General features: G+C 44.0%; 1 protein-coding gene across 4 annotated transcripts in view; it reads left to right on the top strand.

The window, feature by feature from the left end:
• Positions 1–23,366, top strand: part of FOXO3 (forkhead box O3) — a 119,436-nt gene that overhangs the window by 70,590 nt on the left and 25,480 nt on the right. Inside the window, exon 1 of one of the 4 annotated variants that reach the window (XM_070496686.1) lies at positions 22,695–22,903. The exons of the other annotated variants lie outside the window; for them this stretch is intronic. The gene's annotated coding sequence lies outside the window, so the exon portion shown is untranslated. Of the gene's footprint in view, positions 1–22,694; positions 22,904–23,366 lie in introns of those variants that run through there. 4 annotated transcript variants of the gene reach the window in all.

The raw sequence follows: 23,366 nt of genomic DNA on the forward strand, positions 1-23,366 counted from the left end.
TCACATGTTTTCAGGCATTAAGAGCATGATCTACTCTTTTTCGGTTCCCTGTTATAAGTGGCTCTTGAGATGGGAAGCTGGACTAATGAATGGCTTTTGTCTACCTTTGTTCTATTTTTCACTTTTGCTTCACAGAAGTCAATTTGATTGTGACCTCTTAAAAGGGAAAGTTGAATGTCGTAGAGCCAAGAACCACTTGCCTAGAGCAGTCCGCAGACAGCCTTCAGTCTGGCTCAGTTATGCAGATTTTTATCACGTACTTGCTAGTAGAGTTTTGATTGCCTCCAAACGTTCATGAAGTATGTGGCTTCTTTGCGTCCCACTAGGCACTGGTCATTTGGCTAAGGAAGTAGTGTGTGGCTTGTTATGTGGGCCCTGGAGCCGGTCCGTCTGGGTTCAGTATGTGGCTCCACTTATTAGCTATTTCGCCTTCATGGAATTATTTAACTCCTCTGTGCACAGTTTTCTCATCTGTGAAATGAGTTAGTAATGCAGCCTGAGCCATGAAAAAATGCCTGGCACAAAGAAAGCACATGATAAACATTAACAACTACTGTCACATGTGTATATGTAAATTTATTTGGACATGTAGGTCAGTTATTGAGTATGGGAAGGAGGCGACGATGGAGTTTCTCTCTAGGTGACAAGAGGATATTATCTCAGGCAGTTCAACTATTCAGAGAGGACAGAGCAGGGGTGGAAGGTAGCGGGCAGTGGAAAGATTCAGAGATGACGTCCTCCCTACCTCAGAGGCACTGGGAAGGGAGAAGCTCATGCTTGACCACTGGGCCCTAACCGAAGCTGGCATTCCTTTTTGCCTTGGTGGATCCATTTGCCTAATGATTTGAGTTTTAAGTCCTAGGGTGGTTGAAACCAGATTGTGTATTTGCATTTGTTTCCCTCTTCTCTCTTGGCTTGTCTTTAGAAAGAAAGCCAGCTCCAATAGAAACGAGACCTTTAAAAGTTTACATGTATGGGATTTATTTCAGAGTGATTGGGAGGGCCAGGAAGGGGTGAGCAGGTACGGGATAGACATAATAATCTACATATAGATATAATAGGATTGTCATGATGCTGGATGATGAGTACATGGGGGTTTATTATAACGTCCTTTCTACTTTTGCATATGTTTGGAATTTTCTGTAAGAGAAAGTTTTTTTAAAAATGCAAGCTGCATAACAATATAGACAGTGTGATAACTCACTTTAGGATAGTGGTTACCTATGAGGAGGGTGGAAGAGAAGTGGAATGAGCGGGGCATTCACAGGGTATTTCACTTATATCTGTAATGTTATATTTCTATTTAAAAAAGTTATTTGAAGCCAATGTGGCCAAATACTAAGATTTGTTCAAGTCAAGCAGTGGGTACATGGGTGTTATATTATGGGTAATTTCTTTTGTCTGTTTAAAATATATCACAATGAAAAGAATAATAAAATGCTATAATTCTGTAGCAAGAAGTGTTTTTAGACATGTCAGGAGCCAAGCAACAGGAGACACAAGAGGTACCTTCCGTTTCTGTTAGAGACGCATCCTGTCATGGCATTGCACATTGCGACAGGGGTGATGTGATGGCCGGCCACTCGCACTACTGCATGATGAGAGAGAAGCCCTCATGGGTGAGCAGTGATGGAGGTAAGGGAGTCAGAATTAAAGGCAGTCAGCTATGGCAGAGTTAGTTTTCTGGAAGATGCTGACTTACTGTCTTCATCAGAAGGTTTGGGCTAAGTCATGGGGCGTGAGTTAGTTACAATGACTCGAGTGTTTCGAGACAACAAGAAAAGGGGAGATTTTAAAGAAGCATAGTTTTTGTGTATCAGTTAATAACTGGTTCCCTTGATAAGACCTCTCTGAAAAAAAGAAAGCTATTTCTACTACTGATTGGCTGTCCTTGTGGTAATCTTGTCTGCCTTCCCATACAACGCGGGGTTAAGCTGTGTCACCCCTCAGCTGCGGAGGCCAGCCTCAGTGTCGGGAGTGAGAAGACCGATTGTGCTGAGGCCGGGCTTCATGGCCTGCTTCCAAAACGTGACGAGCACCTCCAGGCCTCCCTGCCTGCTTCTGGGGAGGAAGACATGAGACCATGATCCTTGTTCCCAGGTCCCATTCTGTGTGTGACTTATTTATAGATGTTGGGGGGTGTTGAGCATGTGCAGTATGCACTCATGAAACATTAACCTGATCTCTCGGGGAATACAGACGTAAGATGTTCACTTGTTTGGTATATTTACTCACTAAACTTCTCAACAGGAGATCACTGTTTCCTACGCTCGAGAGAACTCATTTAACAGAGGGAAAGGATAAACCCAACGTGCCTTACAGGTTAAACATTCTGCTAATAGGGAAAATGCTGTGTCGAGCCCACGTGGAGCTGGGGGAAGAGGGTGCATGGGGCAGAAGACCAAGCATCTCAAATGCCTGGTTTTAGCCCTTGCGTGCTGGTATCCTAGATCTGGGGAAGTGGGTGACTGGGTCAGACCAGCCCTTTGCCACTCTGTGTCCCAGGAAATGACCTGCTCCTTTAAATAGGGTTGGAGGTGTCTAGGGTGTGTTCTAGAAGTTTGTGAGGATGAGGGTTAGAGTGAACTCATCGTTTGAGAAGGGACCTCTCTTTGGTATATGTCAGGTCACAAAGCACAGGAGGCAAAGACCACCCAGACTGGCAGCCACTGCTCTCTGGGAGGACTCGCTTTGGATTCTCTACCTGTCAGGGCTTATTTGCATCCCCTGGAAGAATGTGAGAGGTTACAACACCCAGGCAACATGAGCAGCTCTGCAGCCTCCTCCCAAGCCGACCCACTGAACTGCCTCGGTTTAGATCCCAGCTCTTCTGAAGGAGCAGCCCTGTAAGTGAAGCCCAAGACCATCTGACCTGCAGGCTGAGCTGGCGAGAGGTGCGGACGGCTGCAGGGTGAGGCGGCTTCTGGGTGCTGGCCAGGGTTCTATTCCACTGCCTTTGTCCTTTGTTTTAGTTTGCAACTTTGTGCCCTCCTTTAATAAAATTTTCCCCAAAGCTGGCAAAAAAAAATAAAATGAGGTAATGAAAGAACACACGTATAACTGAGAGGTTATTTTTCTGTTACCTATTTTCGTCTTCCTTAATTGTTTGGCTGGTTTAGCACCACTTGAAAAAAAATTTATATTTAAGTTTGATGAATTTCATGTGAGCATGTGAATCAGTAGCTTCTTGAGGAGCTGCTGGGTCCGGTCACACAATGTTAAACACAAAGTTTAGAAACTAGGCACAGGGGCGGTCCTAGAGTCCTGCTTCACTTGTCCCTTGTTACGGATATTTTTTTGGAGGAAGATAAGCCCTGAGCTAACATCTGCCGCCAATCCTCCTCTTTTTTGCTGAGGAAGACTGGCCCTGAGCTAACATCCATGCCCATCTTCTTCTACTTTATATGTGGGACACCTGCCACAGCATGGCTTGATAAGTGGTGTGTAGGTCCACACCCAGGATCCGAACTGGCGAACCCCAGGCCACCGCAGTGGAGTGTGCGAACTTAACCGCAGTGCCATCGGTCTGGCCCCTTGTTTCAGATTTAAAAATGTCAAAATGTCACTCTTGGTTCTTCTCCAGAAGAGTGAGGCAAAGTTGGTCAGTAATAGAATCGTGTCATTGGCTCCTAAGTGTTTTCCTAGATGTATAAAAGTAATATTAGATGAATTAATTCTGTATGAGTTTCCTATCCATATCAGACTCCTGGTAAAGATAGAAAGACGTTTTTCTAGAGTTGTGGTTCCTTAACACTGTATTTCCACCAAGAATTTCCTTAGTATTCCTCTTTACCCCTGAATTTTTCTCCCCATGTGAATGTCAGCAGTGTGACCTTTCCTCTTGTCCTTGTCTCTTCTTTTTTTGTATGTGTGTGGAAGATTCGCCCTGAGGTACCATCTGTGCCAGTGTTCCTCCACTTCGTATGTTGGGTGCCTCCACAGCACGGCTGATGAGTGCAGTAGTGCTACACCTGGGATCCAAACACATGAACGTGGGGCTTTAACCACTTTGCTATGAGGCCGGCCCCTGGTCCTTGTCTCCTCTTCTGTAGCTTTTTGCTCCATCCTCTCCTGTAGCTAATATTATCTCTATGAAAAAATTAGCCCCTCGCATTGGTTGCGTGATCATAAGGTCCAACTTTTCTGACATATTTCCGAAGGTAGCCAGTTATCAAAAAGAACATCCTGAAATCCTCATGCATGTTAATAAAAATTTAATTTGTTGAGCAAATATATGTCCAGTATCAAGTCAGTAAAACAGAACAGAAAATTATGTTTTTAAATTTGTAAAACAAATATGCTTGGAAGCAAAAAATGAAAACAATCTCTCCAACTGTCAACAGCAGTTGGGTTAGGGTAGTTGGAATATGAGTAACTTTTTACCCTGTTTTCCAAATTTTCACTAATGTCGTTATATGCATGCTTATGTTTATTCCCCCCACCCCTCCATGTGGCGTTTTTAGATGTGTGGGACGGGGGTGTGAAGGAGGAGTGTGGTGGAGGATGGCAGTTTTCAAGGGCGGTCCTGGGAGACCCCAGAGATCCTCGGGGCTGCTGGGCCCTGAGGGAAGGTTGCAGGGGCACGGGCTCTGGGCCTTCTGCTCCCCACTTTAACCAGAGTGTTTCTACTTTGATTTGCTGTACGTATCAGGGTTTGACTAAGATTTCATTTAGGAAAAGGATTCTGCTGCTGAATATAAGGTTTGAAAACCACCGATATAGAACAGAGGCTAAACCTTGGCGTCAGAGCCAGGAAACCTGGGCATGGGGCCCTGGCCTTGCCCTTAACTAGTGGGGTGTGACTTTGTGCAAGTCCCTTCAGTTGTCTGGACTCTGGGGTTCCCGTCTCTGAAGGGACAAGTTCTGGCGAGGTGATGGCTAAAGGGCCCTTATAGTTCTGACCTTTTGGGACGTTGTAGGATTCTGTTCAGGTGATGTCAAAAAATATGTAGCTCCAGGCAAAGAGGGCGTGATTGCCAGCCCTCCCCTGCTTCCCCCACCTGGAGGACAGCAGACTGCTGCAGCAAGCCTCGCGTTGTGGGAGTTTCGGTTTTTAACTTGTGGTTTGTTTTCTAATAGGAGTGTGTGGTGAGGACGGGGAGCAATAGGAGCCAGCACAGCAATGCACAGTGCTGTTTTTAAAGATGTCTTATTAGAGGTCCGGGCTCTTTAGAAAAAGTGGGTGGTAATTTCTTTCATCCTAAAGTTATTCCAAATCGACAGTAGGAAAACGGCCAGAGAAGTGGCACTTTGTCCTGGCTAACAGGCCCGGGGTGTTCATTTCCAGAATCCTTGCCCACTGCTGTGTCAGCACTGTCTCGATGGCCTTAGATGGGTGTGAGGAGGCTGTGCTGACATCCCGGGCTATAACAGGAGACTTTTCATGTTAATGGACCAAGGGGAAGGGTAACCTCAGCATCTGTTCTTTCTCACTGGAGTTGCCTGGCATCACTTTGCTTCTCTAGGGCGTCCTCCTCCAGACTGTGCCTCTCACGGCCCCATCACTGAGGCCAGATCCTGCTTCCTTGCATAGGCAGAGCCTAATCTCTTCCCCAGAGCCTCTCTGGGGAAGGAAACCAGAACTCCATTGGTTGCTATACTATTCGAGCGTTAGCTTTTTGACTTTTTGGTAAAGCTTTCATCTCCAGGTACATAAAGTATATGGTGTAAATCAAATTAAAAACTCAGTTGGTCACAAGTGCGTTGAACTGAAATGAGAGAAGGCCAGATGCGATGGTCTTATTTCTCATTGTACTGTACTCTCAGAAAGCATTCCTTGGGACAGAAAACCCTGCTTTTAAGGGTGGGTACAGCGACCCCAGGTGACGGCAACCACAGGGGCCCTTCAGAAAGGAGCAAGTGGAGCTGGACCCTATTTCAGGCAGGTTTGGGTTTGTTCCTAGGTTGAGCTTAACTCCCCTCCCTGACCCACCACCCCCAAAAAAATCCAGCTACTGCTACTACTTAGGCTCCTTCCTTTTATATTTAATTTGAATAAATTAAGTATAGACTAACTCGCCCTGAAAAGTACAATCAATTTTAAGAGGACAAAACTTGGATGATCAATGTATTGTGGTCTCGGTCCTATAGCTTGAAACTCTAGATTTTACTTTCTAAATGTTCATTGAACACCACACTACATGTGTCAAACTCAGTCCGTCACCCTGAGGGACAGAAGGAGTAGAAAACTTACTCGGAGGTCTGAGTTTATAATCTACTTGGCAAGGCAGCGTCAAACAGAAAACCACACACCTGCGAAACAGAAATGGTTCAAAACTGCAGAGCCCCGAGTAAAACACAGCTTTTGAAAATGGGGTGCCTGCTTCTAGGTTCGAGGAGCACAGCAGTGATCTGGGTGGGGTGGAGCCAGGTGTGCTGCAGATAAGGAGCTTTACGCTGGAGTTGGAAGGAAGTGATGGGTGTGAGGAGGAGGAGGAGGAGGAAGAGAGGCAGGGCTCCCTGAAGGACTCGTGGAAGGAGGCAAGCAGATTGTTTTCATTGGAGAAGAAAGGTAGAGATGATGTTGTGTGATCAGAAGAAGGGTTGAGGCTTTGAAAACACAAGCAGGACTGCTGCGCGGCAGGCATCAGGATGGTCTTAGGCAGGAGGATTTTTCAGGTGCCATAATTAGGGCAGCAATACACGCAGGCTGAATTGACATGGAGATAATGCCCTTCTCCCCCAGGTTGACCATGTGCTTCCCCACGTGGCCTCTAGGTTAGGTCACTGAGTGCTTGAAAGCAGCATACTATACTTTGATTAACATGAAGCACATGTTAAATAAATTCACAAAGATATGCTTCATCAGTAACAAAAATGTCAGCATTTCATGTGTATATGGTTCCATTTATCCTGATGTTTAAAAAAAAATTTATCCATCATTTTCAGTTGTGTGACTTTTTAACATCTATTATATAGCAAGTTTAGGACATTTAATCAATTTGGGTTTTTTGAACCTTTACAATTTCATATGTCCGATTAGTAGATGAAATCTGGGTTATTAATCATGCGGCCCATTAATGCCTTCTGGACTTCCTTTCTGCTGCTTCTGGATGATTTTACTCTTTCATGTTGGGTTTTTCTACAAAGTTGCTGAATCCCATTCATTCGTAGGTTCATTCAGCAGATATCTATTTGGCCCTACTACGTTGTTCCTGATTGCAAACAAAACTCAGTATTGTTTTAGTTAACTTCGGTTTCCTTATGATGCCTTTGAATTGTTATTGATTTAATTTATTTTAAAATATTTCATCATCAATAGGAAAAACCAAACATTCTTACTAATGCTATTAAGACTTTTTTTTTTTTTTAAAGATTTTATTTTTTCTTTTTTCTCCCCAAAGCCCCCCGGTACATAGTTGTATATTCTTCATTGTGGGTCCTTCTAGTTGTGGCATGTGGGATGCTGCCTCAGCGTGGTTTGATGAGCAGTGCCATGTCCGCGCCCAGGATTCGAACCAACGAAACACTGGGCCGCCTGCAGCGGAGCGCGCGGACTTAACCACTCAGCCACGGGGCCAGCCCCGCTATTAAGACATTTTTGTAAATACTTTTGAAAGCAATCGATTTTGGTAAATTTAGCATATTGAGTTTTGGTGAGTTCCTTGCTTCTCCCCGCCGAGGCCCTAAAGAACCTTCACGGCTCCACGAAGCGGTTTGAACGCCGCTGGGTTACTTGGTCTCTGAAGGCTCTTCCCATTCTAAAATTCTGTCCCAACTTCTCTGTCCTATTTTTCTCCTGCATTAAATAGGATAATAACATTTAACTTACCAACTAGATAGAGTTGTGATGACTACTTGACACAGATTTAAGACATAATTCCCCTTAATCCATTTGAGTCTTTTCTTCCCTTTAGTGGCCTCCTTGCCCCCGTAGCAAGCAGGGTAGGATGCAAGAACTGGGGAGTGTGTAAGCAGCCATTAGAATACAAATATATGAGGGACAGCTGTCAACAAGTAAGCGGAACAGTTGACAGCCTACAATCAAATCCCTCTTGGGTTTTGCTTGTACAGGATAAACTTTTCAGTGAAAAAAGAGTTTATACCTTGAATGCAGATGCCATTCATTGTGCTAAGACCTGTCTGTACAAGTGGGCTAACTGGAGGAGTGTTCTGCATGCTTACATTCTGCATTCTGCATGGGATTTAGGTAGAAGAATGCAAGAATACATGAAACCTTCGTAATTCAGACTTGGAGAGCAGTACTTGACTAAATAATGAACAATACGGGTCATTGATGTTTTAAGAAATGCACTTAACAGGGCTTATTGACACGAGGAACTGCTTATACTAAATGTAACGTTAATTTGGGATAAAAATCAGGATGTTCTTATATGAACAAAAAACTAGAAAACAAGCAGCAAAATCTGCAAAGGTTGTGTGTAGAGGGTCGATGACATGTTTTTTTCTGCTTCACACTTTTCTGATTTTGCTAGATTTTTAAAATAAGCATGTGTTACTTTGGTAATCAAAGAAAAGTTAAAGACTGAAAGCGAAAGCGTAGCAACTTCCCAATTGAAGGCTAACAAATAATAAAGATTTTGAAAAATTAGAATAATTTGTGTATGGCAGTAATTGTATTCTAAATTACTTTACTCTTCTCACTGAGACTAGAATTGTAGCTCTTAACGTGCATTGCTTTGGACAGTTGCTGAAAGAGTCACAGGTAGGATTGTCTGACCTCTGTCCAGCTGAGTAGCGCAAAGTCCAGTTAGTGGTCTCATATAGCTAATTAGTTGCATCCCCAACTACTGCACTTCAGTTTTTGTTACTGTTGCAGCTTGTTTGTTTCTAGTCCCTTGCATACAGATTGAACTCATTTTTAAGAATCTAAAACATGATATGTATTTCACATGATCCAATAAGTACATGTAAGCTTCCTAGCTTGTACTTAGCTTCCTCGATGTACCAAAGAATTTGTGTGCTCTCCGCCTCCTAATGGGAAGAGACTAACTCATAAAACATTAGATAGGTTCTCAAACTCTCGTTTATCCACATTTCAGTTCCCCGACGTACCAGTAGAGCCTCTGGAATCTTTTTGCCCCGTCTCATGTCCTCTACTGAGAAAGACTTGCATGGGACTTGAGGTCGAGGACAGTGCCAGTTCCTGCCCATGGGCTCTGGGTCCTGTTCCCTCTCACTGCCTGAGATCTTCACTGCGCAGGCTTTGGGCTCTGAAGCCAGACCCTTGAGTTCTAATCCTGGATCCTCCATTCGTAGCACGTGGTCTTGAGCACATTTCCACAGCCTTCAGTTTTCTCATCTGTAAAACAGGGGATAATATCACCCCCATTGTTAGAACCGTGCTTAGTACATAATAAGCACGCAATAAATGTTAGTTATTTTAAATTGTGATTAGTGATCCCTTGCTGGCATCGTCCCCGGCTTCTGTCCCTAGCACTCCTGATACTACTGTTACCAAGATCACCAATGATAACCTCTTTGTTGCGGAAGCTCATGGACACCCTTCATCTCCTCCTCTTTCATCAGTGACTGCTTCCTCCTTGAAGTACTATGTTCTTGCAGCCGTGATCACCCAACACTCCCCTCCTGCCTGGTGGCTCCTGTTCATCCTCTTTTGTTTGGTCCTCATCCTTTGCCTGACCTCATGTTGTATGATTTCAAGGGGGAACCTCTCAGATTTTCTCTTCTCCCTTTTTCTCTCTAGACAAACTCATCCACTCCGATGACTTTCCTTACTTGGTTGCTCATCCGCCAGGTCTCAGGTCTTTCTTGACTTTCCAGTTTAAGTCTTTGGTCCATCTAACCCACCCCGTTATTTTCTCTTCTGGGATCCTGTTGTTTTCCTTCAGAGCACTTTTGACAATTTGTGATTACATATGTCTATGTTCATTTTAATTAATGTCTGTCCCTTCCCTCCCCCTCACTACACTAAATTATAGAATCCGTGAGTGGGACCAGGCCTGTTTGTTCACTCGTGTTTGTGCACCTCGTGCCTGAAGGGACCTCGGTAAATACTTGTTTGAATGACCGCGTGTATGTGAGGCCCCTCCACTTATTCCTCTGCTCCTCCAGCCCTGACAGTTGTGGTGAGGCTGGGGGAAGAGGCTGCACCTTTGTTGCTATTCCATCCACCCCCTGCTGCCAACCTAGATCTGCCCTCTGTGTCAGGGGAAGTCATGGGGAATTGTGCCATTTTCCTTTTACCTCCAGCCACGGTCACCTTCAAGTCATAGAATCCTCCAGGTTAACGATCAGAAGAGTAAAGTAAGTGCCAGGTGCTCATTCCCGGGGAGCAGTTGAGATGGAGCATCCTGGGTGGTTCATTCAAATCTCTAAGCAAAAGGAAATTGGGACTTGAGGTAGGACATTTGAACTAATAGGAAGAAACCAAGATCACTTTCCAAAACAGCTAGTAGTTCATATAGCCTTTGTGATTTGGAGAATTTTTTCCTTTTTAAAGTTTCCTTTAGTGTGGTTATAGTTTAATGAAAAAGAGTGTCTGTGGAATGCCCTGCCCAGTACTAGGAGTTTCATGGGAGACACCAAAGAAGTTGGTGGTCCTGGCCCAGTGGCCTGGCCCTCTGGCAGGTGGGTGATGCCACAGGGGTCATTTCAGATCCAACACCATACAGATTTATTTAATAAAGTACCAGGAAATGACTCAGAGCATATTAAGAAGAGGCTAAAAGATGGTGGAAAAGACAGTTTAAACTCTGAAATAAACCCTTTTCATCTCACACGGGGTTAGGGAAGTAATTATATAGTATTTATCAGTAAAATGTCCATAAGATACCAGTTACTAAGTAGCCTCCTTTCCTCTGAATTGATCGCCCATCTTTTCTTCTTCTCCTGGGGACTGCCCTCTTTTCACTAACAGTCAGGGACTGCCGCCCAGCAAGTACACACCTCACTGGGAGTATTCAGGGCTCTTTTTCCCAGCATGTTCTTCCTTACATATCGACGAAATTGGACAGCGTAAACATTCATAGTGCTGCCCTGGTCACTAGGCCTTCATAGACACAGTTTTCAGTATTCAGCCTTTCGACATGAAAAATTAAGACAGTCATATGGTATCGTAATGCAATAGTTTTTTATTCTCGTATAGCATATACAGAATATTGGGATAGCTTTATGACAGGTTTCTTCACTTACTCATTTCCTGATTTTTGAAAATTTGTTTTAGGGAAGAGTAACTGACCACAATTTGGCTCAGTGGGAATATAGAATTTTTTTAATACCCTTACTGGATGCTGTCCCACAACGTCCAGATAGGACACTGTTGGTTTTCTTATTGGAGAGCATTTTTATTTTCTCGGTTTGATGATCTGGGCTTGAGTGGAGATTGTCTGTTACTATATCAGCCTTATTTTCCACTCATTTCATGTAGCTCCCAAGTCAGAGGAGCATAAGCCTTCGTCCAAGTAATGACATTGTAGTATGTTCTAGATATCCTGTGCTATCTAGCTGTTGATGTTATTGCTGATAGTTTTGTGAAAATTGGTGCTAAGGCAGTGGCCCATGATTAATAGAAATAGCCTTGTGTATCTGTTACCATAAAATTAATTCCTGGAAGAGACCATATGTCTCTCTAAGCCATCTTTTCTGCAATCATTTTTATGTCTTGAATCCCCAAAAGGGCTCTTTCTCTTGAAATCCAAGTTGACCCAGAACAGGAGGTGTTAAAAGCCTCCTTATCATACAGCCTCTTCACAGATGTGCTTGCAAACATGCTGAGTCCCTATTCTTAGGGGCCTTCATGTCAGAACTTGTAAAACTTTGGGGGCCAGGAGGATCACTGCTCACCCTGCCAGCCTTGTAACACTGGAGGATGACAGTGTCCAGCACACACACAATCATTCACTGAAAAGCACTTTCAAAGTGCCTGATGACACCGACATCGAGGTAGGTGGGACAGGCACACAAAGGCCTTTCTTGCTTGGTGTGTTTCTATTGCATTATTTACTTGAGGTGATTAGAAACCTTTACTTAACTTTATGAATACGTGGAACTTTGATAACAAAAAATAGGTGGTTACAATCTAATATATGCAAAAGTTGAGAGAGTGAGTGTGTGTGTGAGAGAGTGAGTGTGTGTGTGCGTGCACACACACACACAACACATGCACAAGGGTGTATCTAAGATTAATTCCTAAAAATAGAGTTGCTGGGTCTGTCACTTAGGATTAGGTTTGGCTGTGTAGAGCAGGAAACCCAAATTTAATAGTGAATTATTTTCACGTCAAAGAACTTCTAGGGCTGATGTGCAGGCTGAGAAGTGACTGAGGCGCCATCTCCTCTTACGTTCTGTCCCACCAGAGCAGGTGGTTTTCACCCTTGGATGAACCACCCATGGTGCCGTCATGGTCCATGCAGGTGGAGGCCAACAGGAGCAAGAAAAGCAGAACAAAAGGAATTCTCATCTGAGTCAGCTGCCTTTAAACAGTCTTCCTGAAAGTTCCGTGGAACTCTTCCACTTACTTATTCTTGGCCAGAACTAAGTCACATGGCCACATTTAACTTCAAGGAAGGCTGGGGAATGTAGTCTCTTTTTTTCTGGGCAGCCACGTGGCCAGCTGAAAATCAACGTTCCGCCATTAAGGAAGAGGGGAGAATGGAGTGGTCTCTTCTACTAAGTGAAAGGTTATGTGTATTTTAAATATCAATAGATATTGATATTATTTTTAAAAGTTTGCGCCCACTTAATACTTTTGCCAGTTAATTCAAATGTGTATCTTCCCACCGTTACCAAAAAAACCAAATCCTGCATCTTAATTAAAAATAAAATGTTCTCATCTACTATATTTGAGTTGTGTAGTTCACTTGAAGCATGAATATGATTTCTAATAAAATGAATAATATCTTCGTTGTGAACTTCTAAGTGCTTCTGAAGTTTAAGGCAGACACTTTATTTAGATCTGACATTTTATTTACTCTGTGTTTACTGTGACTTTCAGTGCTCAAGATAGATTTTTTTGGGAGATGGAGAACCTGGGGCAAGAAAGCGTCTCCCTCTTTAATGCTAAACTTCCAGGATTGTATTACATGTCCTCACCTTATTCAGCATGGTTTGCTTCAGAAGAGAAAATAAAGGGAGAATTCATTTATCCTTTCAAAAAAATGTGTTGAGGGTCTTCCATGTGTCAGGCATCTTCACCATAGAAAAAGAGATATAATTGTGCTTTCTTTTGCTATTTGCCGCTTCCCAGTTGCCTTCTTGTGTGAATTTATATGACTTCTCCAGATTTGTGTGCACCTTTTCCCCCCAAGAAATATTGTAACAATCATCACTAAACATAGTACCACATAAAAGAGAGCTGTTGGGAAGGACAGAAAAGCCATAGGACTATTTTAATGTCTAAGTGGTATCTAAATTTTAAACCTTTATTTTTTCCTCTTTTTAGTCCTCATATAGATTTAGATGGACAAAGTAAAGCCTATTTACTGTAGTAAGAATACCTCACTGTAGCTTAAATTGGTGTTTTTTAAATGGTTGCTTTTGCCAAGCTCTTTTGGCAGCTCCTCTAGACTGAAAGCACTAAAAATTGATTACTTGCAAGTTATTACTAATAGTTCCTTTTTTATGCAGCCCGTGCCAGCCAGCCCAGGCTGGGGTCCCTGTGTAATGTTAGTATCTGGAGGGGCTGTGCAGGGACCTGCTGCCCAAGTGGAATGAGTTGATTCTAATTTACTCCTGGATGTCTGCGTTCTTTTTTCCACGTATGGCCACAAATAGCGTCACAGCAAATCATCGTAATTTTCTGATTGATGTAAAGAGTAGCCAAAGAAAACTTGTTGTGTTTGGTGGCCAAAATACCACACAGTGCGAGCAGAGTAGAACTGCTGGCCCATTTTATAGCACTCTAATTGATAATTATTTCTCAAAGAGCACATTATTTGGTCATGTGGCAGCAATCCAGTATCATTCCGGAGGCACTGGACGTGTAGGTGCATGTGAACACTATGCTAACTATATGCCCCCTTTTGCCAAGAATGGAAGTAGTTATCCAAGAGGAAAGGGGAGGGAAAAGAAAATACCAATTTCCTATGTACTAGAACGTGTCTGGCTTCCATCAGTTAGTTAGAAAACTGTAGAGCATGAAATCTTGCAAGGTTTTTGTATTTTATAGTGGAGTCTCCTGGTTCATATTTAGTAAGCTAGAAAATTAACCTCTTCTTTTGGAAACTTGGAGAGAGTATATAAAGGTGGATGTGCATGTGTTTCCTCCTGGTTCACGGGAGCTGCCTAGTCCATCTTCCTTTCTGCAGGTCTAAAGCTGCTAAAGACCGTCAGAGGAATGAAGAGAATGTATGTGGGAGTCCTAAAATGGAAGGAGGGAATCCTGGGTTCCACATATGTGACATGTTACAAGAACCAAGTCACTGTGGCAGGGAGAAAGACCTAAAAGCATTTGCTACAGGGTTAAATTTGGGGCAGCCCATAGCCAAGTCAAGGAGACTGAGGAGGAAGGCTTCCCTCTGAGAATGGCCCAGGGCTCCGTAGTGGAGATCTGGACCCTGCGGAGACTCAACACATGTTACTGAGAAGACTGACGTGCACTGGGGCAGTTGGGTGTCAGGGAGATGAGGAGGATGGACATAATGTAGCCTGCTCTAGTGACTGGTGGAAGAGGAAGGCAAGGAGAGGCAGCCCAAACCTGCTGCTCACTCAGCTCAGCTCTTCACAGGCAAACCACAGGGTTGAGCAACAGCTGAAAAAGATGGTGACTGAGGCAGATGAAACACTGCAAATTGACTGTGTTGGGGAGCTTCTCTTTTTTTCCCCCACCCCCTCTCCTTTTATTAATGGTTTGTTATCACAAAACCTTATGGGTCCTCAGCAGAGCCAGGTCAGAACATTCAAAATGCTGGAGCCATATGTGTCCACCTCTCTTACTTGTTATTCATTTTCCTCCTTCATGCCATTATCTTGTGTTCCTTTTCATTTATGTAGGAGTAGAGAAAAAAGTTAGCTAGAGATGAATTGCCCAATTTCATCTTTTGCAGTTAATGAAATGTCAGCACTTCATAAGCTAAAGCATTGGGCTGTCAAGAACTGCAAAGGTCTGAGATTTGACCCTATTAGCCACAAGACTCTTGGGTCAGAGGCAAAGGAATTTATTACTCATGCATGGCACAGCAAAGCAGCATGAGCAGCAGCATATTTTGTGTCAGTTCCCTCCTTGCCCCCATGTCCCACGGGAGTGTCACAGATGGGCCCAGGTTGATGCCTGCACCTGCAATGGGTTGTGTAACCAGAGAGGAACCCTGAGTTTAGGGGTCCTCAGTCTTTTGTAATGGGCAGTAAGCATGTCTGCCCTTTGCTCTGCAGGGAGACACTATCTTTCAAGGCTGTTCACTGTGCAAATGCAGACATTCTTGAAAGATAGTTGCAAACAGAGGACCATTAGTGCTTTGCTTGCAAGACATGCAGAAATACCAGAGACCCATGGAGAAGTGTCTCCAAACTTGGATTTGTTAACCTTATACGAAGCTTGTGTGACTTCTGTTTCTATCCACAAATTAACTTCAAGACTCGCCTTTCTTTCTTGGGAAGACTGCTGAGGTGATAGCTGTTTGAAAGAACCTCATGAACTTGTTTCTGGAGAAACAGCTAATGTAGGCTAATACTGTTCCACATACTGCCTTAGAGAATTGGAAGTGTGTGACTTGAAGCTACCTTTGAACTTGAAAATGGCTGAGCAATGTCTGTTCCTGTGTGTTTTTCCTCCCTTGTCTTGATGTGAAGGGATTAGTCTGAGTGGGCCCTGTATGTACAATGATTTGTTAAGCCTTAGGGAATGACCTAGTGCCTAGCCGTGCTGCAAGGTTACACATATTTCCTATTAGCAAATGAACAAACTGTCTAAGGGGAAAGAGTTGGAAACCTTAGGAAACCCAGATGATGGGCTCCACGAAGTTAGAGGTGAGAATCTAAGGGCTAAGCCTGCTGAGTCAGGCTCCACCAAGGAGGCATTTATAAGGCCAGGGGTCCTGCATATTCAGGAATGGCCTTAGAATCACTGCCAGCTAGCTAGTGTGTGGGGACCAGTGAGCCCTAGAGCACTGTGCTCCCTTGTTGGTTGAGGAGTGGGCTCACTCCCCAATCTCCACCATACCCTCTAGTCTCTTATGTCTTCTAGACTCTTACAGTCTCTCATGTGACTCTCCTTGCCGGTTCCTATTATCCCTCCCGCTCTTTGCGTGATAGATCTTACACTCCAGATGCTAGTGCTTCCAATCTCCTAAGTGCCTTCAAGCTCACCTAGCAGTGTGCATGAAGTAGATTAGAGCCTAGTAGGTATTAGGAGTAAAATATTGCATTCCTGTCATGGCCTTTATCCCATGCATGTCCAGCCTGCTTCATTCATCCAAGTTGGGGAGTAGTGCTAATATTAACTTGTACATTTGGGAACATCCTGGATTTCAAGTTAACATGCACCCGTATCTGAATAGCTCAATGACTGTTTTTGATTTTTGTTTTTTTGGTTTTTTTTTTTCCCCCAGAAAAATGATATGAGTGCCTGGTTCTTTTGTCAGTGGCACTGTCCTCTCCTTTCCTTATTTGATCCTTTTATGTGGATGTTTGAGCTGGCTGGTGCTCATCGTGTGTGTAGTTGGTACCCAGGAGTGTCCTGGAATAAATGGTTGGTTCACTAGGCTTTTAGCAATGTCATTGTATTGGTCATCAGCCACTTTTGCATCCTGTGGTTTAAACCAGAAGAAATCTTGCAAAACCAGTACCGTGAAATGCTGCACATACAGGTGAGGTGGTAGGGTAGAGAAAGCAATTTCTCAGGAAGCTCCTTATTAGCTGCATTCACTGGGATGTGGAGGGAAAGAGGGTACTATAGGCCTGAGTCATTCTGCAGAATTGACTGTTGTACTTTGTATTCCCATAAAGAAGTCCATCGGTAGTTCTGTTTGGAGTAGCCAACATGAGATATTCTGTTGTGTGGCATTTACTTTCTTTCTCTGCTGCTTTCTCCCGCAACACCTTGATTTTTGATGACTATTAGAATAATTAACACTGACACTTGGAAGATAGCCTGCTTCCAAATGCATGCACACTTGTCTGTTTTGTAAATACCAGCCCAAACTTTTTCCTCCCCTGGCTGAAACATGTGCCTCCACCGCTCCCAGTCTTTCCAGGGTGTGGGTCTGCGTGTCGCTGTGTGACTGTGCCCACATGTTGGCATATATTTCAGAGCCACCAAGAAGAAATCGACTGCTCTTGAAATAACAAGGCAAAAAAGATCGGTTTTTCTGAGCCGTAGCATCTGAAGAGCTGGAAACAGTCAATGTTTGTGTGTGTAATGCTAAAGCCAGTGAATATCATGTGAAGGAAGGGATTGTAAACTAAGAAGAGAAAAGCAGTTTTCCTGGATTTCAGATGTCAAACGCTCAAGCTGTTTAACTCACCCACTCAGCACCTCCCCATACATTCCTTTAATGTGCTCACATTGTCAGTGATTTCTGTTTCTGCAGGTTTTGATGCCAGAAGACAAATAATAAAATAGCATGCGTATGCAACCGTAAAGCAGTTTTCTATCAGAGTTTTTGATTGAGGTTAAACAGAAGCATCCTGATCGTGCTGTCAGTTGGCAGGCAAAAGGCATCATATTTTAAAATTCGCATAGTTTTAAAGCAAGCTAATCTTTTCTGGCTCAATAATAAACTAATTACACGTTTTAAATAGTATAGAGCGGAGTCCCTGTTTCAGATTAAGCTTCGTAATAGCAAGATCCAGGGCAAAGCAGACATTTGCCTGATGTATCTGGCTTAAGGACCCATACGTATTATGGTGCCAGCTGTTTGAAGGCCTGAAGAGGCCTGCCAGGGACAGCCAGGTGATACTGGCTTGACTCAGTCATGGGTTAATGCTCCCTGAGCACAGAAGCCACCAGATGGGCCACCGAGGAAGGCCTGGATACTTTACAGTTTATGGCAGCAGTCATGTTTGGTCACTCCCTACAAGTGGTGACCCCAGGGCAAGTTAGGACATGCCAGTAGTGTCCCTTGTACGGTGTGGCTGAGAAAAAAGGTGTCATCTCTAAAAGCGATCTGGTTTCAACAAGGCTTGCTTCATGGCTGATCATTTTTCTTCCCTTCCCCTCCCTTTCGTAATGCCAGGGACCGTGTGCAGAAACTTAGAGAGATGGGAACACTTCATTCAGTAACATAGATTTTTGTAGTCTTTAAAGCTGCGTGTTCCTTGGTCCTGTTCGTGGTCCCTCTCTCCTTAAGCAGTCGGGTGACTTCGGAGGGAAACGCAGTGCAGTGGTGAGAGCCTCCCTTTCAGAGGTCGCCTCGGGCTTGCTTGCCAGCACCACCGCCCACTAGACAAGTCACTTCACTTTTCTGCACCTCAGTTTCCTCTCGACAGGCTTGTCGTCAAAACAGAACGAGACTAGATTTGTCAAGCACAGAGCCTTGGCTCTGGTGGGCACCAAATACATCAAGTTCCTCCAGATGGCAGGTGAAGTGGACTCTATTTTGGATTTTTCTTGTTCCCTATGTGCTTCCCCGGAACCAGGGTGTGTTATCTGTGGTTTTGAGGATGCGTCTGTGGGCTCTGGACCAACTATAGCCCCAAGTAATGGGGGCCCGTGGCATCCCAACACAAGGATCCCAGCTCTTCACCCTCGATGGACCTTTGACCCCTCTGTCAACCCCTTGTTCCACCAGCTAGCCCACACATGGTCACTTTGCCCTTCTTCCCATCCCTTACCCTAGAGAACCTTAAGCCTACTTATTAGATTATGTTGTCTTGTTTTTGGAAATTGGGTTGTATAGTTTAATACCCAAAGGTGAGACTTGTCAACTTTAAAATGACCTAGATGCTGCCTCACATTTTACAGCGGAAGCTTCCTTCCATCTTCACTCATGTGAGGATTGTTCATTGAGCTCACGTTTTATAACATTTCATTTGAAAGTATAATTCAGATCTAGTTTGTGGCTGTTGCCCCCTTCCCACTAATTAATTGATTAAACATGGTTTTTGAGCACCTACTATGTACCAAGCCCCATGCTAGGTGCTAAAGCTGTAATAAGTCATGGTATCTGGTTTTAAAGAGTTGAATATATATTAGAGGAGAGAGACTTATATTCCTCAAATTATAAAACAAGGCAGACTGAAGTCGGATGGACCGCTGGATGGGTGGATGGATGGATGGATGGATGGTAGCTATCATCCGTCATTTGTGCTCCCTGCCCTTCAGCCCTTCAGTTGGTGTGGTAATCCAGACATTGGGACTAATGTTGTTTCTGGGTGGTATTACTGTTACACCTCAAGGCCAGGAGATCTGAGTTTGTCTCAGCTCAGCTGCCACTTACTAGCTGATTGAATTCAGGTTCATCACTGTGTCTCTGGTGCTTGGTTTCTTTCACCGTAAAGTGAAGGCTGCTTGTTACTAGATGGGTTTCACAGCCCTCTCCATTTTCCCAGTGTTATTTTTTTTTTTTACTGAATTTCCTGCCCTGATCACTTATATAATGCCATGAAAGTGATTAAATTCTCTGATGTATTGCTGAATTCTGGATATGTATTTCCAGTGCCCTCTTATTCTCTCCATTTCCACCCACAGTAAGTTTTCAGACTAGAAAAACTTGCAGCTTTATTTTTTAAATCTAAGTCAAAATTATGTTAATAACAAAACTATTTCTGTTCTATTTTGTTCTCCTTTGCAGAGTCAGTTTCAAGAATGTTCTGTAGCTTTGTGCCTTTTAACCCTTTGAAGCAGCCATGTCTATGGCCAGTCGTGCGTGGTGTTAAAAGGGAATTTAAGTAGCATCTGCTTGCCGAAGGGGAAAGAGGTTCAAGAATATCAGGGGAGAAGCTTGGAGAAAGAGAGCAGGGGCTTGAATCCTGCAGCTTTAACCTGCTTTCTGGGGCCTAACGTTCTGTTGACTGCATGCCCTGAGCTGCTGCTCCCTCAGTCTGTGGGGAGAAGGATGGCCGTGGGGCTGGAAGTAGGAGGGTTTAGGGGGAGAGGCAGGGAGTGGGTGTGGGCAGAGGCTGCAAGGCTGCCAGGGTTCTCTGTGTGCCGGAAGTGCAGGTTTGGCTGTGAGGAATGGAATGTTCCCTCTTGCCCTCCAAGAGCAGAAACAGCTGTGGAAGAGCTTGAAAAGAAGATTGCTAAATGAAAAAAATATATATGAAAATAAAACCCACACTAGAAAACCCACCAAAACTGTCTGCTCTAGGGTGGCAGCCATCTTTTTCATGCTCTTTAAGAGAACTTTCTTCCTGTCTAGGATTTCTTTTTTGATTAGGGGCAGGACCAATTGTCTGCCCAGCCCTTGATCCCCTTAGAAAGCCTCATGTGTCTCATTTTGCTTGGATGGAAAATGGGTTCATAATGCTCATCACAAGATGATGATGATGATGATTTTATTCCTCCTAATGAGGGACCAGAACCTGTCGCTTACTGCATGAAAACTTGAAACAAATGTTAGTTTTCAAAGGGGATCTCTGTGGGTAGAGGATTATCCTCAGCAGATTTCATGGAAGTCTTGTTTCTAGCTGGAAATTGAATCCTTCAGCCAAGTTCCCGACAATATTTATTTTAGAACATCATCTCTTTTAAATAAGTCCCTTAATGGTTTAAACTCTTAGTGTTTTAGACAAGAGGAAGAGTGGAGGTTGCCTGGAACTTGTCTTACACATCAGGGTTGCTTGTGCAATCCTTTATGTGAATGTTTATTTTAGGTTTCTTTTCAGTCTGAAAGGCTCATTTGGCTCTTATAGGTGGTATTCCATACAGTCAGAAATAACAACTGTTGATTGCAAGTCTGTTTTATGCTGTCATACTTTCTGTACTTGCTTTTGAACAAGTTATGCCCAAAGTAGATAAAAATCTAGTGGAAGAGGGTAAGCCGGCTAAAACCTAGACTCTAGCGGTGTCTAATGGGCAGGACCAGCCCCCATACTTCTCCCTTGGATGGTGGTGCCACTTGGCCCTTTGCAGCGTCCCCCCCAAGGGTCTTTGCACTGAGTGAATGATGCAGTGTTTTGCACAGTCGACAAATGAGAAACAGAGTCTGTGATTGTTAGTAATGTTCTTGACGCTGTCTGAATGTGTACTTTGGTTCTCAGGAAAGTTCATTAAGTAATGCTTGACTGTATTCTTAACAATGGAAGCTAATAAGTACCTCAGGATTGGGTTATGGCTTTTTCAGTGGTTATTTTTACCCGCTCTCCTTGGTGTTATACTTGAAGGACAGTCTATAAAAGGGATTGTGTTAGATTGCGTGCTAATTCGGGGAGGCTCCTGAAAATTACAGGGATCAGTTATTGTCCCAGCCCATCCATTCTTCAGCCTATATCAATTCCTAGTTCTATGAAAGTCCGCATGCCCTCTTTTCTGTCCATGCTGGGTGGAAAAGTGGGGCAGGGCAGAATGAGATGCCTGTCCACACGGCAGTGCAAGGTCAAGGCACCTTCCCCCTTCTTCTGCTTTTTTTTTTTTTCAAGAAAAAAGATATCTGGACCCCAATGATCTGAAAAATTGCTCTAATGCTCCATTTTACTCTGCACGTATAATCACAGCTTTGATCTGTGACCCCAGTTCTCATCCTTATCTTCTACACGGTAGAAACTTGGACTTAAAGAACATCAGCTGTGCTGTGTCACCAGACCTGGGAAGACTAGGAATCATTAGGTTGGACTCAGATTCTCAGACAGTGGGACTGTAAGGGGGAAATTCCAGTGGTTCTGAGCTCTCATTGCACTTTAGAATAATCTGGTGAGCTTTAAAAATGTCCCTCTCCCCAGGCCTTACCCACACCAGTGGAATCAGAACCTCTAGGAGTGGGGTGTGAGGATTGAAAGTCTCCGCCGGTGATTCTGATGGGCAGCCAAGGTGAAGAACTAATGCATGCTTAAGAGAAATCAGGCCCTCTTCCAGAGAACTGGCTTTGAAAGAGCCTGTCATTACACAGTCATGCGCCGCATAACGGTCAACGACGTCATGCGTCGTTTCAGTCAATGACGGACCACATCTGCGACGTTAGTACCGTAGAGCCTAGGTGTGGAGTAGGCTATACCATCTAGGTTTGTTTAAGTGCGCTCTATGATGTTTGCACAACAATGAAATCGCCTAATAACGCATTTCCCTGAACGTGTCCTCTTCTTTAAGTGACACATGACTGTAAATCAAAGGCAGCTTCCCAGGCCTGCTCCTGGAGTATCTCTGCATTGATCTGCTGTGGCACACAGCTCCCCAGGTCTCCCACAGCTCAAGGTTTCCACTGCGCTGTCATGTGACCTTTATCATCTACCATTCAGCAGATGCACATCTTAGAATTCAGGCCCGTGGCAGCCTCGTTCTGAATTGTCAGTGCCCACATGTCAAAGCAGCGAAACATACTGGAGATGCAAGGTGGATGGGTACTGTATTGAAAGGCGGTCCTTTGCAGATTGTCCCCACTGAAATGCCCCCTAAGGACCAGGGAGACGCCTGCAATCTGCCTGGTGGGAAGCAGTGGATGGGACTTGACAATCATAACTCTCATTTTGCTGCTTTTGAGAAGGCAAGAAAAAAAAAAAAAGAAGAAGAAGGGGCTATCTTTAAAAAAAAAAGGAGGGCAAAAGCCTTTAAGAGTTAAATTACACAACTCCCTTTTTATTTTTAAAGTCAGTGGATTCCTTGTTGCTGTTGCTGAGAAAGATAAATTGATACCACATGTTGCTTCCAGACAAAACCCTCTCTGTGTTCCAGGGGAAGCACATGCAGCTGGTGTCTGGGTTAGTGGACAGTCTCCACAAGGTAAACACGGTTTGGAAGGGGCTGAAGCGGACGTAGAGTAGCAACAGTTAAGAAATGACTGGTTACTCCCGACTGGCACAGCACCTTTGAAATTCTTTTAAGAGTTTGAAATCTTTTCCTGGAAGGAGCCACCCTCTCACCTTTTGGCTTAAAGTATATGATGCTCGGAAAACAGTAAGTGAACATTTGTGATGTCACTGCTTCCGTATGTGGGATCTGACAGTTGAGAGCCTCTTTTGTGCTTGGCACGCCGATGAGCACTTTGCATGCGTAATTTCGTTTACTCTTCCCAAAGAGTTAGACAGAGAGGGCGTTTCTATCCCCATTTTATGAAAGGGGCAACCGAGGTTAAGTGAATTGCCCAAGGTCACTGGACAAATGCCAGGGCCAGGAAACCAACTTGAACCTGGCTGACATCAAAGCCTATGGTCTTTCTTCAGCATCATGCTGCCTCCCTCCCTTGGTGTCTTTAAATTGCATGTGTGAATTATCCACTTTGTAAAGTGTTGATGGGATACTTTTTTCATTTCAGGCAGCTTCTCTCCAGCGCCTCATCTAATCTGTTTTGGGTCCATCTGTCTTCACAACCGATTGGCATATATGTAGTGACTGTGCACACTTTAGCGTTAGCAATAAG

Source organism: Equus asinus, chromosome 24 (genome assembly GCF_041296235.1).
Source record: "Equus asinus isolate D_3611 breed Donkey chromosome 24, EquAss-T2T_v2, whole genome shotgun sequence".
NCBI classification, from domain to species: Eukaryota; Metazoa; Chordata; class Mammalia; order Perissodactyla; family Equidae; genus Equus; species Equus asinus.